A 15,100-nucleotide genomic window follows, 5' to 3' on the forward strand; every position below is an offset into this window, starting at 1 on the left:
CACCTTTGGATAGTATTTATCACATAACGATCTAGGTTGGTTTCGACTGCATCGAAAGGGCAAAGGCTAAACCCGATAACATTCAATGTACAATTGACGGTAAATACATGTTAAATTTTATAGTCAGGGGTTATATGTAAAATCTTGATTGATTGAGTGTTTAATGGTCTCCTTTCTAATGCACCTTGCTACATCTCATGCCATAATTAAAAAATAAAGAAACCAGAACATCTGCCAATTTAAGTAGGAAATTAAAGCTTTTGGCACTCGATAAAAAACGAACAAGAACTGCAACATTGCTAGTCGTCGGTCAGATCAGACTCTTGGCGTTCTTGATTGTTGTTGTCGCTGTACGAGCCAAGGTCGAACTGTTTTAAATTGACCTTCACGCACTTTTCCATCTTTTTTTCTGGTTCGCTTTTGTTGCCCTCGCTTGCGTTTTCGACGATACTGGGCGCGAGCGCCGATGTTGGTCCGCTGGACGTCAGCCATGTTTGCCATATGCACATGGTACATTGTACCTGGGTAAAGTACGTTCGGCATTGTGAATACAGCGCATGCGCACTATGCAGGGAACATTTTACATCATCTCTGCATTTTATCAAAGATTATCGTTGTTGTGATTCGGGACCGTTCAGGCAAAAGAAAAACAATGACGCGCGGTGTAGCTGATAGTATGCCAATTCAGAAATATTTCAGGAATTTCCCGGTACGATGTGACCAAACACTTTTTGCCAAAAGAACGACATGTGTCAAGAGTTAAAAATTTGAAATAAAAAATTGCTAAAATTGACTTCTGAACCCGAGTCGCTACGTTAATCACCGTCAAGGTATTTCACCGAAATTAATTCTGAAGTTCATGATCAAAATGGATGTCGAAACTTCAAATGACCCGATCGAGACCCGTATGCTGTCGTCGCGTCGGGCATTGCTTCATGTCTACTTCTTTGCAACAACGACTTTCGTGCGAATAGGACGTCAGTTGCTAGTTTTTCTACCCCAAGATGAGACGAGTACCACTTGACACAATAAAATCTTCAATAGTTGAGAAACTCAAGCAATGTGGTTATGTATAAGTCTTAAAATGTATTTTGTAAGCTTTGCGCTGTGCTGCAGACTATACGCCCTTCGCAGCGACAGTAGTCGACAAGTGTTATTTTTGTGTGTTGTTGCCTTACATGGACGACCAATTTTATCAAACTAATACTCAAACCGTAAGCGTAGAACAGCGCTGGCTTTTTCGGAGATTTTTTTTTTCTCTTGGTCACTTTTAATCAAGCTTTGAATGACTCACTGTATTTTATCGCCTACTGTTTATTTATCGTATTTCGAAATTTTATGCACTGCTAATCTCACCATTGTATAAATAGAACCAGCTAAGATAAAAGAAAAGCGAAGCCTAAAGTAAAGTAACACAAACCACCGTGCAGCGTAGGGCTGTACTGTAGAAGACATCGGCCGTAGCCTGAACTTTACAGTGCAGCTATATGTATATATATTATCGAAAGTCGATTCGGACAACAGAACAGAGTTTCCGTCGAGTTACACAATTAAGAGGTATCTGCTGGCGAGGTGTGTGTTACTGCAAACATCAAAGTCAGTAAGACGTAAACATCGACGACCGGGATTGGAATTGACGAGTTGACACGGCGGAGACCGGTGACGGCCCCTTGTGGCCGGTTCAGTGGGTGCCATCGAACGGAATCGGGCTCGCCAAGATCGTATAAGCTTGTGATATTTTGAAAGGTACAACACCTATAGTATGAGAACTTCTGTTACGATCTTGTTGTTCATAAATATATTTGAAAATATTCTAAATAACTCTGGTTATATTATCAGCCGCTAGCGCGGTGAAGCCTTCCTGCGGCGATGGCTAATCCGAATTTCTGATTCGTAAAGATGACATCCGATTAATCCAAATTTAGACTTGATCGGATTTATGGATGAAAGTACCTAGTAATCATTTGCATATCTCTAGTCATTAAATGAAAGTAATCCCGAGAATTAAAACCGAGATCGCGACAATTTTTGCAATGTTCAATAAACACGATTGGAACTAATTTGGGATACTTGGATGGTGAAGTTATGTCGATTCAATCTACTAATGTTATCTCATCTGCTTTTCTTTTTATATTACACTTGTTTTTTATGAATAATTTGTGATATTGCAATATTCAGCTATATGGCACCTAACACTTTTGAGAAATTCGCAAAATATGAAAATCCAATTATGCCAAATTAGTTCCAATCGTGTTAATAATAATTTTGATCCATCCATGACAAACGAAAAGTAAGAAGATTGTTCATGTGATAAATATATAATCCCATGGAATTTTTCTATGTTTGACGTCATCGTATAGGAGTGGTTTTCACGGAGCCGTACAACTTCGAGCCCGAGAAACATTTCATGGGATTGTATATAATTACATAATGTACTCTTTGTGACGCTTAAACATAATTTTGTTCACATTATGACAATAAGTCAAAACAACGAAACAACGCCAATCATTATTTTTGGTAAGTTGGTAAGTTGACGATTTGTTGAAGATAAACCGCATAACCAACCTGCGACTTTGAAATGAGAAAGAAAGAAAGAGAGAGTCCCGCGATCGTTACATACCTTACCAGATTACTATCAGTTAGTATGTCACAGTATATACTTGTGAGGGATGGGGTTTTATGATCAAGGTTGCTAAGTCTGACTCGGTAAAGAAGCAACAACAATCGTGTATTTGCAATGAACTCGCTAGGTTTATTGCTGCACAGACGGTGCGAGGGAAAGAGCTGAACAAGACTAGAAAAGTAGCAAACTTAAAACGTGCTTGCAACGAACGTAATAGAAAACCAAAGGAGAAACATTTTGGTGGGAGATTAGTCCACTGTGATTGGTAGAAAGTCATTGAAGTGTCTGATTGGCTGAATTATCGAGGATCCACATGATCATATTACTACATAAAGTTCGAATAAACTGTTATTTGTCTTCGACAATACTTTACGTACCGTGACTGACAAAACTTTGGCTCCTGTCAAGTTCATGGAGTTTGCAAGCACATTGCAGAGCGAAAGTGCAGGTAAAAGTCATTTAAGGTAAAAATAAAACTAAATATCGCATTCTTTACAACGGTTATTGCCTACTAAATATGCTTATCTGACCTAGGGTGAGCTCTTCATTGTTCATGAGATCCGAGTTTTTGAAAGTTTATATAGACCTAGCTAATTGCACTCCTACGAGTGAAAAAAGGCAACGCTTATATTCAAACTTGATTGTTCAGGCAGATTATACCGAATTATTTTACTTTGTTTCATTGGCTTTGCGACTTTAGTTGCTACACGGCTATCAGTAATTTAATGGCTTCGTTTTCGTCTCACATACACTTAATACTCACCATTTCGCACGTCACATGTAGAAAGATACAAGACTTACTTCTAGAGGACAACAAAGTGCATAATTAATATCACTGCATTCATTTACGCTTACGAATACAATGAACAGCCTTTTACTACATTTTAATTCTACTCACTTCATGTTTCAAGTGAATGATTTTTAGTTTCAGAAATGCAATGATATTATCAGCATATCTCTGCATCTATTATGAAAATAAATATCTTCGTTGCCATAGGTTAGTTCACATTTAATACAGGGAATGTTGCTGATATCAAAGTCGTAGATAAAAAAATTGGATCCGGACTTTGATTTAGTCGGACTCGGTACTAGCTGCACCAAAGCAGGTAAACGTCAGACGAACCCTCATCACTGCAAATGTAGTATTTACGTAACTGAATTCTACGGACGGCAGTGGATCACGTGGTCTGCCAAATCTCCAGGCGAAAGCTTTGTTCAATTTTGTCAATATGATACGACAAAACTGTCGCGTATTTTGTTGAAACAGCATTTGATGGGGATTCTTGGGTTCATGAGGCATAAATACGTGTCGAAATTATTCCTCTATTAGTGCTACGCGTTCTTTTTTGCAGAGCTCTGTTGAGGATCTCTTGCATCGTTGTCCATGACTCCGCTCTAAACCGCGAGTAGCGCTAACGTCAAAACCTCGCAAGTTCAATGTCGGGGCTGCGGAGGATGGTGATATGTCCTGGCATACACCGGCGTTAAGCACAACTTCCGACATATAGGACTTCTGGACCAGCGGAGTAGACTTGGGATGACTAGAAGTCTTTACCCTATGTTCAAAGGATGATACTCTGTGTTGAAAATTGAGACATACATGTAAGATACCACTTCCATTCATTAAAGCTTCTACGCAATAATTAGTTTATTGAGGGAACACACTTTTATGAGCTCACTGCTATAGCATCAAGTAAAATTGTATGTCCCATGCAGACAGTGTGTCTGGCGATATTGAAATAAACAGGACTTGTTTATGTACCAGTGCATGGTAATGTTATATCTCAATCTTGAACACAGGGTGCCAATCGTAAACTCTCATTTACAACCCCAGACAGAGCTAGTTTTGCCTTTGTACAAACAGAATTTCTGTCTGTATCAAGTAGCCTTGATCAACACTGAAGTGGCCACGGGTGTAACACCTATAGGAATAAAGGCCTCTTCTAAAAAATCTGCACAATTTTCATAAAATAATACTGAGAAAAGAATAGTGTCCCTCTAACCTGACGTAAAATAGTCATTGTGCAAGTCATTCAGTATTGTCTAACGTGTCATGACACTTTCCATATCAGGCATTTGTCGCAGTGGTAACCATGGGTGTCTTGTGAAGCCATCAGATTTGATGATAAGTAACATATGATATAAGGCTTTGTCGTGCATGTCATGACATAGGTAGCGGTTCGTATCTTAATCCGAGATCATAATGCTACCAACATATTTGATTGTGAAGTCATCGCATACAGTACAAAGTTTCAATTAATACACCCTACCATTAAATATAATTATGTAGAAGAGAGCAAAAAAGTGTGTTTGAAACTTCGAATAACTGTAATTATCACTACTAATGAGGTCCGTAGCGTTTATGTCAACAATGATGATTTGTTCAGATGAGGAATGGTCAGTTCTTGTCTTCTTGAGTCAAGCAACATTTCAGCAGTTTTGAATGTAGATCTTGGCAGAAACCACAAGCCTAACTGCTGCCATATTTCATCAATCAAAATTTGTTTTTATCGGTATCATATAAAATTTACATATTATTTATCATGTTTGCTTCTATATAGTAGTTCATCTAATATATAATTATAGATATAACTCCTCTTGGATGCTTATACTCACTGTTTACTTGTGTGTTTTCATCAGAACAACAAAAAGTCTTCATGATCAAAGAGCATAAAACGTTTTTGTTTCGATGAATTCTGAATTGAATGACTGTCGTCTATATTTCAAATATTTCTCGATTTCTGATGTTTTGATACTTAAGCACAAATTTATAAATTGTATATACACTCAAAAGGTTAACAATATACAAGATGTTTAAATGATGCCGATTATGGTACCATGTACACCACTTCGCCCTAGCAACTAGCGGCACAAGGAGCTCCCACAGTCAATCAGTAAAGTGCTCAACTTATCACACTGTCCTCTCTCATGCATGCATAACAGAGTGTTTGCTACACCTATGGCGGCAGTAGCATATTAATTGTCGATAGCAGTGTTAGTCAAGTAGTAAAGTGTGAAATTGTGCAGTGGTTCTGTCTGGACCAAGCGGACCAGGTAGTAAGTAGGCGCCAACAAACGCATAAATATTTCAGTTAAAAATGCTGCACTCGTCCAAGTAAACCGATCTACGTCCCCTGCAAGAAAAACAATCTATGCATCTTAATGTTCAATGTGTTCTTTATTGACTATCCATGTTTATATGTCAGAATATGTCAGAATATGTCAGAGAAAATTATTATAACATCGTTTGAAAATAACAGACTAATTCGGCTGAAAAGTCCCGTTTGTTATGTAGAAAGTCGGTCTCGGGATATCATTTGAACTTCAAAAATCAGGGGTACCTAAGAAAGTGTAGCTTTTGAATGAAATTGACAGCCTTGACACCATGCAGCTGCAGGATAGCTTGAGTAGGGAAACGATAGTTGCTGAAATGGAATCTGTAAGATTGGTCATCTAAAACGATAGCTTTGAACATATTTTGCTATTGAGGGCGTAAAACAAGGTGGCTGACGGCAAAAGCAGTGGTAGCGGCGGGGATTTTACCCGTTTTCGACAAAAAAATCACCAAGTTGTGTTGTGTAAGATGCCGCGTTCAGTGATGTTCAGGTTCGATCTGTCCCCATTTTACAAAACTTGCACAGAAATCTCCGTTCCCGTTTTCGAACTGAATAGGCTAGCAGGACTAGCAGCTGTAATTTTCCCTTCCCAAGCTATCCTGCATGGTGTCAAGGCTGTCATTTTCATTCAAAAGCTACACTTTCTTAGGTACCCCTGAAAAGAGTATTGTTTTGTCATTTGAAGAGACAAACCGTCTGGTCAAACGTTTAACCCATCGTTTGTTCAACTCCTTTAATCGTATGAAAGAAATAAGTTCAAATACTAGCGAAATATCTGTTCTGTTAATCCAACCAAATACAATGCTGAAAGTATGCAAAAATCACCGAGATGACTTTTTTGTATTTTAAGTTTCCTCACTGGATACTAGGGCAGGGGCTGTGAAAAGCAGTGGCTGTTACAGGCCGTTTTCATCAATCATATTTAAATTTTGGTTGCAACAGTGAAAAAAGTGCACTTCCATATAAGGCCAGAAAGAAAAAATAAATTGTTCATCGGAATCGCCGCTTCTACTTTGTCTGATTTGGATTTTTTTTTATTCATAGTTCTGCATTGCAAATACTTTCATACGGCCGCTGGTGGCGCCCTAGATTTCGCCGGGTTTTCGCGGGCATGTGGGATTCTGAATGAGACTTCCGACGTGTCTGCACTGAGCTCTGTCAACACGTTGTTGCGACGTCTGAAATTTGCTAATCACGACACAAACTGGGCAAATTTTTGGCTGAAATTTCTCCGTTTTGTCACGGTTAGTACACAATGAGTATTAATTTGATCGCTAGCATTCGATGTGATGGCCAAGCTGTGGCCTGTACCAGTCCAATTTAAACAACTTACAACAGTGCAACAACAGTATCATTTGATGTTTGCTGTTTCTATTGTGGAGGACAAGAGAACCTTCCGAACGATGACTATATGACTTCACTCAGATCACAATACAGTGTTGTTAGACCATTGTGTGAAATGTGTCGGGACAGCGGTAAAGAGGCCACGACATGGGACCAAAGTAAATTGAAAAAAACTCGGATGCTAGGTTCCAGCTGGAAGATATTGAAGGACAATACTGAATTGTTGGATTTCAGTGATTTGCAGTGCATACCAGTTTTATTCTAAGAGCATGTTAAAATACTCAGAATATGTTGTGCAAACACTGACTATATATGTAATTCCCTATGTTATTGTTGAGAAATATGGTGTTCAATCCAATAACCAGTATCTGTATAGTCTGAGATATTTCTGGTTAGCCTAAAAGGGGAAAAGATCAGTTTGCCTTGTCGGCATCCCGGCGAAAAAAGTCCGAGGGACCGCAGTTACCTTTGGCCTAGAATAAAAATTAAAAAAATATTTGCTCGCCGCTCCTGAACCTTGGTCCAAAATATCGGATGAACAAGATTTTTCCTCTGGCCTAACTACTTTTCGTGTAACCCCACGTTCAACGAACATATAAAAATTTGGTACTCGCATTTCGCGGAAATGGTCCATAAACTAAACAAATATCTATTCATTTACAAGACTTTTTTTAATTTATATTCACTTATCTATGTTTAGATTTTTTCTTCAGAAATAGTTGAGTTCCTTTGATAATATCTTGTCACAAAACAGCATGGTGGTGTACGAAAAGTGTTACTTTTAGCCAGTAAATACTTTGATTTGCTTCTTTATTCTCCTTCTGCATAGAGGGCAGTGTGTCACCTTTCTGGCACAGCTAGAACACAAGCAGAGATGCCGACATGGTGACGTCACCGTGTTCCTCTCTCTTTCCATGCAAATAATGCAACAGTTACTATCTGCGCGGTTTTCCTCGTCGCTGTCCTCCTCGTCGGTGGTGGCGCTGTCTGGCATCCTCTCCACACAGGTTTCAAGAGCGCACAATTTTGTACGCAGGTTCTCCACTTCCCTCCACAGTTTCGTGTTTTCTCGTTCGATGTATGTCTTTTCCAACTTCATTGTCACGATGAGATGGCAGAAAGTATTCCGTTCGCGGGCGGCGGCCTTCCTTCGGGCGATCTCCATGGCGACGGACGATTCCATTTGCATCAGATTGCTGCGGTCCTGCTCTCTCTCCAGGTTGAGCTTGTAGTACGAAATTCCGAGCATCACGAGTGACGTCAGCAGGAAGGATATCGAGGAGTAAAGGAGCATAGTCAAGCGAGGTTCATCGACGCAACGCGGCATCACAAAGTAGAGCAACACGGCGAGAACGAAGGCAGTCACAAGCAGGACGCCCGCTTTCTTCAGGAAGCCTCCCCAAGTCCAGCCGCTGAAACCGATAATCTCACAGCTACATGGGGGCACGTGGTCCGATTGTCTATCGTCGTAATTTTCCGGTGCCAGGATACAATACTCGTGGCCAATTGGGTTCATTTTGCTGTCTAAAAGAAATAGAGAGAAAGTACTAAAATATATGAGCAAACACGAAGTTGTACAATTTTATGTTGGTTTTTTGAGTTATACGAAACCTCGCCTTGTTGTGTGCATTTAATTGAATACCAGAGAAGTCGACCTGACCACATCCTATGTCGGCAGAAAGTGCCTTATAAGTTCTTCAAAGAGTGGTTTAAATATTCATCACTGAAGTTCCAGGGTATTATTACTCTTTTCTGACTTCACCAATGCAGCGACCACAGAGTTGTGGAAGACTGTCCCATTAATTGTGAGTTGATTGCGAATTCGAAATTATAAATTGGCAGACTGTCTCGTATGCAGATGGTGGGTGAACGTAGATATGACCATTTACTATCTACTAGTTGGCCATTCGTAGGCCAGTACACAGAGCCCAAAACACAAAATCGCGAATAATTAATTTCTTCAATCAAAAGAAAGTAAGTTAGTATGTTGTCATGTGCTGAATATATCTATAATTATAAACTATGCTAAAACAAAGGTCTTTCGAAATAATCACGTGAAATTACTGTTGATACAGCATAATATTTGGAGCAACATCTTTGCTTGTTCAAATAAAACCTGTGTGAAATACAGGAAGATGCCTATAGTGTACCGTGTTAAGTTCCCGAGAACAAGGCGGAAATCATGCACTTATGAACTGAATTACACATTTTCCTGCAAAGGGATGGAACAGGTGCGCTGACATTGTGAACGGTCCCTCCACGGACCGTGCATTGTGACACGTTAAGTCAACAAGACCTCTTTACGGCATTTCGCGACTTCCGTCGACCAACAGATATAAGTAACATCGGTAACCTTCAACTTTACACAGTTATGTTATAACGAAACAAACAACTACTTTATCATATGAAAGTTGGAAAAACGTCGCCAGCTGTATTATGGAGGCCAAGTTTTTCCTTTCTTTTCGATTGAGAGGCTTTACGATGGGGTTGAATCAGTAAGCCAGAAACTTAAGTGAAAATGAACCGACTGAATTCTCGCGGTACCTTCTCCGTGTGCCTGACCTTACCGGTGTAGAAGGTCAATAGCATACATGGTCCTCCATTTTGTATATACCATTATTCCACTTTCTCAGCCTGTCCGTATGGTCAAACGTTCTGATTTATGGCTTGGAAGTTTTGCTCACAAAAGTTTTCTCGGGCGACGAAAATCAAGCCTGAAACGAGGCCATTACAATGTAAAGTAGCGCCTTTCACATTCTGGTGTCTGTTGTCGCCCAACTCAAAGCATGGGCAATGCATGGACGTAACAGGAGACTCCACATTCGCTTCGCACTTGTTGCTGGTGTGTCCGTGATCTAGCTCGTCCAACTATTATATTTCAGTGTGTTGACTTTTGATTTTAATCTAACTTATTAGTTCAAACAGGGAAAGATTACCGTAACTTCAAGTTCAACATGTGTCGGTATAGAAACCAGAACACTATAAACGGGCGTCACCTGATGGATTGCTTGACGGTTGCCGTCTTTACTAGAATCGGCCACGGTCCGGCCGTGAATGGGCGAATCTTCGTGGCACGTTTTCCCTGGTTTAGAATATGCTTGCCCCTTCCCTCGTACTTGATAAGAGTGTAGTGTACATACTTAGTGTCTCTCTGATCGGTTAGAATCGCTGCAGACAATTTGCATTGAATAAATGTTGTATGGAAACAGTTCGCAACAATTTTAGTCTAGACAAACACACTGAGATCGATTCCAAAATTGTCACTCTTAACATGAAAGTGAGTGATTTCAACGCAAATGTTAAAATTGAATCTCGCACACAACGCTTACCGTACAGATGGTACTCGCACGCCGGTTTTGGTTGTTGAGTGTCCGTGATCTTGTCTGAGAGGTCACTCGCCGGCCAAGTGCATGTACACACCGCTTAATTAAAATGTAGATTGACTTTGCTTGTGTTTGTCTTACGTGGAATTAATGTATTTTGCATGTGAATGAGTTCACAGTCATAATTGACATTTCTGTGGCGGGGACTGCAATTGTCGTTACCCGGTCACACCTCTAGTGCGTCCTGTTTGCATGACATTTTATTCAAAGGATCTGATTGGTGATTGTTCGATGCATTAGGCTCCCATTATCTCCAGGATCAAGGAAGGCCCAAAACATCTTTTTATAACAAAATTACTAGTTGCTCTCGGTTACTTCCATCCTCTTCCATTGTCAATAAGTAGCGTTTTAAAGTTACTGCTTTCGACAAGAATTTGCTATATATTCTGTGCGAAATATATATATTATAGGGTTATTCACAAAATACGGCCCTGTATGGACGAGGGTTCAATGAATGACGTATTTGCACAGGGGCTCATAAATGGCTATATAAGTCAATATTAGAGCGTTTTTCTTTCTTTTTCAATGTTACAAATAAACTGGCTGAGCCTGAAGAGCACAACACTTGTGTAGCTGTCTTTTGTGTAGCTTGTATTGGCATGTATAGTGCGCCCTCAATAGGGAGTGTGATCATATGTAAATGCGACCTTTAGTTCCGTGACCTCTAGCCATTCCTACTTCCTGTCCTCGCTATGCTTACTGTACTAATTTCCCTAGTACAGTAAACACAGCGACGTCAGTAAACACAGCGACGTCTGTACGCATGGCCGGCCATATGGAGAGGGAAGTAGGCATGGCTAGAGGTCACGGAACTAAAGGTCGCATTTACATATGATCACACTCCCTATTGAGGGCGCACTATACATGCCAATACAAGCTACACAAAAGACAGCTACACAAGTGTTGTGCTCTTCAGGCTCAGCTAGTTTATTTGTAACATTGAAAAAGAAAGAAAAACGCTGTAATATTGACTTATATAGCCACTTATGAGCCCCTGTGGTATTTGACGAGTCGAAGGCGAGTCCAATACGTCACTCACTGAGCCCGAGTCCATACAGGGCCGTATTTTGTGTATAACCCTATTATTATACACCTCCCTCCATAAATCGTCCGTATAAACTAATTCTATGGTAAATTTTGAGGGATGCGGCACGCGCGATATGAGTGGAACGCGCGCGATTGTTGAAATAAAATTGCTACAAACCCCAAACAGGCGCGTCGCGCGTCTCCCGTATTCGGGACTCCGCGTTTATTTTGGGAAAAAATGGTTCAGTGGCACAATATGGCAGTGTAGAAAAAAACAAATGTTGAACCGTCCAGTATTGCAGCTGAGAAACTTCTAGCGTTGTTGCCTTTAGTTATGGAACTATTTGTGAGTCTGGCTCGATATGTTTCTAATCTCACGGGCTTACTTAGAACTTCTAAGAAATACATAAAATTTTATTCCGCTAAAAAGAATTGGACATTGTGGTAGTTTTCCTTCACTAATTTACCCCATGTTATGTCCGTGCATTTGAAAATGATGATAACGGGAACAATGCCGACACGAATTAAATCCGAACAAGACTAAAAAAAATCTAGCCTAACTCTAAGATCTAATTAAAGCCATCCCTGTCTCTGGAAGAGGCACAACCTCGTGTCGTGGGACGATTTGCAGGTCGCGATGCGCAGCGCCACCATGGCACTCTCAGGGAAAGCACATTATGCGACTGCCAATCTCTTGCGGGGACGGTCATTGGAATAGTCGCCATATCAAGAGAACCTTTACATTGAATCCTGAAATAAAAAATCTTCATCGTGCAGAATGACAACTATCAACATTTAATCGCAATGTGTGAGGCAGAAACACAAGTAAACTCGCAACACATCAAGTAAACTCAATAAATAAACAATTCGGAAGAATAAAGTGTTTATACCATATTTAAAGAATTAATGGTGTGTTATGAAACTTCCTAAGCCTACATATAAACAAATTATTCGGGAAAAAAGGTAGTTAGTCTAAATCGGCGACTTAAATATCAACATTGTGATTTTTGCACGCAGTTGCGTTATGGCTCTGTAGTTATGTCTTTCTCATTGTAGCCGACTCAAAAGGACTTCTTTTCGGAAGATGATGAGCGCTGGTCTAATTCAAAACAGGAAACCACGTAACTTGCTAGTGGACTGACATTTCACTATTGTCACTATGTTTTAGAACAAATCCGTCAGTACTAATTGATTGTCTCATCTGCCCCCAGACGGTGTCTTCGCTACCATCAATCTCTTGACCGTGATGCTATCTCACCGTTTTCGACAAAAAATGCACTTTCAGAGATTTGAAGTAACAAATTTATCAAAAAGTTCCCGAAAAAGTTTCATTTTAAGCCGTAGCTAACACTAGAATCCCACTAATTGAATTAGAAAAACTTTTACATTTAAGTGGGTGCTAATGACACTCACTTTGAAAAAACTTCAAGTCCTCGGGCAACATTTTAACAGGTCCCCCCTTTCACTCGAGCTATTGTAATGCAAATCCACTACCTCTCCGTTGGTAAACCACTGACCCTCTGTGATTTCCGTATGAACTGCTGTCAATCATTTAGTCACAGACAAAGCACTGTCCCTATTAACTCACTCAAACAACCCAACCTTGGCTTAAGGCGTGATAAACCATCTCCACGTGCGAATTTCCGCGGCGGCAAAAATTCAGCGACTTTTTGGAACGAAATAACAAATGTCAAAACCATCTGGTTGAAAAATTGTATGAACGCTATCACTGATGTTTAGAGGTTTAACTGTAATTCCCGAAGCATACAGGAATTTGCTGGTTTGCATACTTTTACTTTGTGCTTTGTCCTTCGTGCAGTGGCCACCGGCCGCCGACTGCAGATCCGGTAAAGCGAGGACAGCACACGTGAGTGGTAAATTAAAAATAATGTACAGTAACGGAGGAGAATTTCTGCACATCTTCATCTGATTTTTATCAGATTGCCTTAAGGTAGTATGTGCCTCGAAAGTGAAAGACTTAAACTTTTGCTCAAACTTTCTATAAGGAATCTTTTAAGCAATGTCTTTCAAAACCAAAAATAAAAATCGGGGGTTACCGTTCAAATTGTGGAATCAGAGAAACAAACAACCCAAGGTACACCTATATCTAAAATTCAAAATGGCCGCCATCCCTGTGTTAACTCTATGGAGAGAAATAAAATTTTCGAATTTTGAAAAACTAAGCCAGTGAAGAGTTTTCTTACACCATGAGCTTTATAATCAACCCCCACAACTGGTAGATCAGAAAAGAATTGTAAAATTTTGACAGTCCGACTATCTGTGCCCGAGGCGCGTTCTACCTTAACTCTATAACAATAATACAAACTAATGAAAGCAAAATTGTTTTTTAGCCTGAGTGATATTGAAGTAAAGTTACAGCATGCAGAATCATCATGTTGCTAACTTCAAAAAAGTACAAAGCACAGTCCCTCCAACAACTGGGACTGTGGTACAAGTAACCTCGTCATAATCACAAAGGCAGAATTTCTACCTCTATGGCATACACGTGCATATTCATATACAATCATGGTTCCTCAATGACTGTGGTACAACCCACAAGACTTAAGAACAATGCGGCGCTTTCAGAGATGCAGGATAGCATTCCTGTGTTACTACGGGAAAACGTTAACCTACACACAGACAATGCAAGCATGTTTGATGTTTTCAGGCTCACTTGATGACCTATTTATGCAAACAAGAAGCCATTGGCCTACCTGGAGTCGGTGTGCGTGAATTGAAACGTTCCGTACACGTCTACGTCACACAGTCCCTATAGCTGTCCGTGTATGCTTGTATCGTTTGAGTCCGTTTATTACACTTTGACTATCATGCAAGGAAAACAATCATTGGCAAACAGTTAAAAAGGACAACGTACCAGACTGCATATGGTTTGCGAAATATAATTTATACCTGAACGAATCTCTTACACACTGTGATTCGATAAATGACTGGCATCGATCATCATCTACTACGAAACTTTCATTCATTGCTTAAAGCACAGTTTGAGAATATTGCTCGGTAAGTTACCTGCGTAATTAATCGATTTTTTCCCTGCATATTGTATCCTCATTCGTTCTACATCGCGTATAAACTGAAATATACCATAGACGGCCTAAATAATATCCTTTGCAGCAAAGTAGAGGTCAATCCTAGGAGTCAATTTCCTCAAAAAAGGTGACATAACTTGCGTGGTTCTCACGATTTATTTTGGCAATAATCTGGTCAAAACGAAAACATGAATGAGCAAAGTCAAACGTCAACTTCAAGTGCTTGCACGTGTCCAACTACCAACCGTGGATGATACATTTTCCCTCTTGCATGCTCGTATATCAATTATCAGATTACGGTAAACTCTACCATTAATTAAATTAAAATTGAAATTCTAAGGGAGGAATTAGAGCCTTCAAACTGGATACTGGCCTTATTTCTTAAACCAATATTACTAAAGATAAATTAATGATTTACGTCATCACTGGGACCCTAGCAACAAATTTAAAATGTGTTAACTCATGCAAATTTTAACACCGTGAGGTGTGATATGCAAACAGCTTATACTTGAAACAATAAACCCCAAGCGAGTTCCTATTCAAATGCAAAATCTAACAGTC

At 39.8% G+C, this 15,100-nt stretch overlaps 1 long non-coding RNA gene across 1 annotated transcript; it reads right to left on the minus strand.

Moving 5' to 3' along the window:
* Window positions 1–5,782: 5,782 nt before the first annotated feature.
* LOC139115759 (uncharacterized) lies at window positions 5,783–10,757 on the minus strand. The gene is made up of 2 exons (XR_011548182.1): window positions 10,413–10,757; window positions 5,783–8,607 (listed from the first exon to the last, which is right to left on the minus strand). It is a non-coding gene; the product is annotated as an uncharacterized lncRNA (long non-coding RNA).
* Window positions 10,758–15,100: the final 4,343 nt, after the last annotated feature.

This window comes from Ptychodera flava, chromosome 17 (assembly GCF_041260155.1).
Source record: "Ptychodera flava strain L36383 chromosome 17, AS_Pfla_20210202, whole genome shotgun sequence".
NCBI lineage: Eukaryota > Metazoa > Hemichordata > Enteropneusta > Ptychoderidae > Ptychodera > Ptychodera flava.